The sequence below is a fragment of the Myodes glareolus genome, chromosome 1 (assembly GCF_982192425.1).
Source record: "Myodes glareolus chromosome 1, mMyoGla1.1, whole genome shotgun sequence".
Taxonomy (NCBI): domain Eukaryota; kingdom Metazoa; phylum Chordata; class Mammalia; order Rodentia; family Cricetidae; genus Myodes; species Myodes glareolus.
In genome coordinates, this window is record NC_142026.1 from 114,482,113 (window position 1) to 114,485,896 (window position 3,784).

A 3,784-nucleotide genomic window follows, 5' to 3' on the forward strand; every position below is an offset into this window, starting at 1 on the left:
TGTGCCGACATGGGGGTGACCGCCTGTAATACAGGAGCGGAGTCAGACCAAAACCTGGATCAGTTGACGTCGTGACACCTTCCTATCCTCCAAAACCTGCTGCCATTGAAGGTGTAGAAACAACCAGAAGCGTTGAAGATAATTACACAGTTTACACCCGTGTCTGTCTGCTCATCACCCGTTTAAAGTGAACCCTTTGTCATTCGTGGGAGGCTAGAGAGCCCCGCCAGGTATTTTTGTTCTCAAGCAGACTGAGGGGACCCTATCATAGCTTTGCAGTCCACTTAGATCCAAAGCGGGGAAGCAGAAGCCCTTACACTGAATAGCGCCAGTGAGGATTATTGCTGCTTGAGAGGGCTGCAAGCCAAAACTGGGAATGAGAGTAAAATAACCGGGCCTGTGACTGTGTCTCCACAATTCAAGTCGGTAATGAGCCTCGGCCGGCTGAAAACTGGCTGAACTCGCTTCCTAACGGCTCACTGCCTCCATCTTCTGGAGATGTGCAGACATTGCGGTGCTGCTTGATCTGTTTTGGTTCTTCATAAATCCTTATCGCCTTTCTCAAACTGGAAATCAATATTTATACAAACAATAACATGTATTATGTCGAACTATTATATCTTAATGTTAAAAGTACTACATTCTTTTTTGTGTCCGTATTTTAGAAAACAGACTACCCAGAATCCTATTTTGCTCCCTGGGTTCTTGCAGTTTAACAAAAGTATTAATATAAGACAAATTAAAAGAAAACCAGCAATATTTCCACTTACCAGGAACTACTATAAAATACAAAGTGGGGGTTCTACTTTTGGGTTTTTACTTGGTTTGAGAGAGGGTCTTACTATGCAGCCCAGAAAGGACTCAAACTCCAGTTCCTCTTGATCCCAACCCCCTGAATGCTGGATTACAGGTATGACTCACCATTCCCAGCAGAAAATAAAATCTCTTGGTTGTTGGCTTTGGTTTTGTGTGTGTGTGTGTGTGTGTGTGTGTGTGAGAGAGAGAGAGAGAGAGAGAGAGAGAGAGAGAGAGAGAGAGAGAGCACATGTGTGTTTCCGTATATGTGCATGCGTCTGTATGTAGAGGCCCAAAGTCTATGTCAATGTCTTCCTCTATCAATCTCCACTCTTGTTGACACTGAGTTTCAAATTGAACCTGGAGTTTGCCAATCCTAACTAGGCATCCTGCTCCAGGCAAGTGCTTTATCCACTGAGCCGTCTGCCCGGTCCTGGGTTTTATGTACTTCAAACAGTGTCTCCTGTCATTCAGACTGGCTTTGATTTCACTGTGTGACCAAGGACAGGCTCCAGCTCTCTATCTTCCAACCTCCACCATGCTCAGTTGAAAACGTAAATAGCAAAAGAAACCATTTATAACAATATTTAAAAATAACAAAGATCTAACAATCTAAAGAAAATGCATGAGACTTCTAGCCAGGAAACTAAAATACTATGAGAAAAATTAAAGAAAGTTTCAATAAAAGAAGCGATATGCTACTTTGGTTTGGTTTGGTTTTTTGAGACAGGGTTTCTCCATGTAACAGTCTTGGCTGTCCCGGAACTCGCTCTGTAGACGAGGCTGGCCTTGAATTCACAGATATTGGCCTGCCTCTGCTTCCTGAGCACTGGGATTAAAGACATTTTGCCACCATGTCCTGCAATATGCTACTTTTATGAACCAAAAGATACAATATTATAAATAAATTTGTGTCAAGATTCACTGTCAACAAATAATTAATTTTTACTGAAGCAGAGAAAAAAGGATTTTGTCGTCTATGAGCATTGTCCCGGGGAAGGCAGACTCAGTCAGACTCAGATGGTCATTTAGCAAAGCCACTGAACTGTAAGTTGCTATGGAGATGTAAAGGCCTGAGAGCCCCTTGATGAGCAGTGTGACTATGGTTTGTCAGCACGAGGGCTCAGTATGTAACTCAGGCTGGCTTTGAACGTCAGGTCATGCTGCCTCAGCATCCCATGTAGTGAGGTTATTGGTACATGCTATGATGCTTCACCGTAGGTTCCAGTGAACAAATGAATGAGTGTCCTTATAAGAAAAGGAAGCAGTCAGGGCCCAGTCCCCCCACCCCCTCACCCCATAAAGGTGATGAAAAGGTGGGCGTGGCAAGTCTGGACAAAAGCCTTTATCAGGTCCAAACCAGCAGACCCTGACCTCAGACATCCCAGCTTCTGAAGCGATGATGCTTTGCTGACTTTCTAACCACTTAATATATGGCATTTCATCGTGGCACCGTGAGTTGGCCAAGACACAGACTCACATGAGAAAGGTAAGCAATAAAGATCTTCAAGGAAGCTGCGTGCAAAAAGCGTGGAGAGATCAAACAGTGAGTAAGAGGGCCGGTTTCTTTCGGGAAGGGAAGACTGTGTTGTGGGGAGGGCGTTCGGAGGTTCTTCGCACCTCTGGGGATATTCTGATGTGGGAGATTTTTACGTGAGTGTTAAATTGAAAACAAGTCTACATTGTTTAAGTTGATTTAGAATGTCCATTTAAAACCAGACATGTTGTCGCATGTCTTTAAGCCCAGCCCTAGGGAGGCAAAGGCAGGCAGATGTATGATGTCTGTAAATTCGAGGCAAGCTTGGTCTACAAAGTGATTTCCACGACAGCCAGGGCTGTTACACAGAGAAACCGTGTCTCAGAGAGAGAGAGAGACAGAGAGAGAGAGAGAGACAGAGAGACAGAGAGAGAGATTTATTTTACTACAGCTAAACTCTGTTATATGTAAAAATACATTCTCTCTTTGAAGATAAAGACTTTCATGTCTTGTAAAATAAATGGGCCGGGTGTAGTGATATCAGCTTTTACTCTTAGCACTTGGGAGACAGAGGTGATGGGTCACTGGTTTGCATAGTCAGGGTTTCTCTATGTAACAGTCCTTAGTTGTCCTGGAACTAAATTTGTAGGCCAGGCAAGCCTCAAACTCACAGAGCTCTGCCTGCCTCTGCCTTCCAAGTGCTGGGATTAAAGGTGTGTGTCACCACTGCCTGACTTGCATAGTGATTTCTAAGACAGCTGGGCTTCATATTGAGACCTTGCTTCATACATCATACATACATAAATTATTAAAACCGAACTTTGTATTTGACTATGGTTACTATGCTTCTGTTACAATATAAAAGATTAAAAAAATACTGGGCATGGACTTGGGGTGGGTTAGGGTTTACCTAGCATAAGCTGGGCCCTGGATCTGATCCCGTGCCTGTCAAACACACCTCCAGACTCAGAGTCCTGTGACATCTCTCCAGGAGGACGCAGTGGCTGCAGTCCTTCCTCTCCCTCCAGTAGCCATGCAAACAAAGATAATATTCAGTTTCCTGTCTAGCACTAGTGCGAACGTCCCCTACCTCTTGTCTCATTTGGTCCTCATCCACCCTAGGAGGCCCCTCTTACACATGACAGCCAAAGAACAGGCAGTACCTGGTCTCATCAGTGGGGCTGAAAGCCATGGGACTCTGATGACCATGGCAGTGTTGTCAGCTCTCCCGCCTCCTACCAGACCACTGTTCCTGCCATCTGGGTCCAGGTTCCCAGGTCTTTCACATCCACATCTTTCAGGAAAAAGGGCTCCATCTTTCCCTGGGCACTTCCAGCCCCATCCACAAGTAAGAACTGAAAACAGGAGGTTTGTGTCTGAAAAAACACCATTTCCTGGCCATTGTCCAGACCCTTTGCCATTGGTAGACTTTGGGTTTAAATCATTAGTGAGCAGATGCCTTTCTTGTTTTGCTTATTTTTTTCCCCAGGTAAGAGTTACTGTATCTTAGTC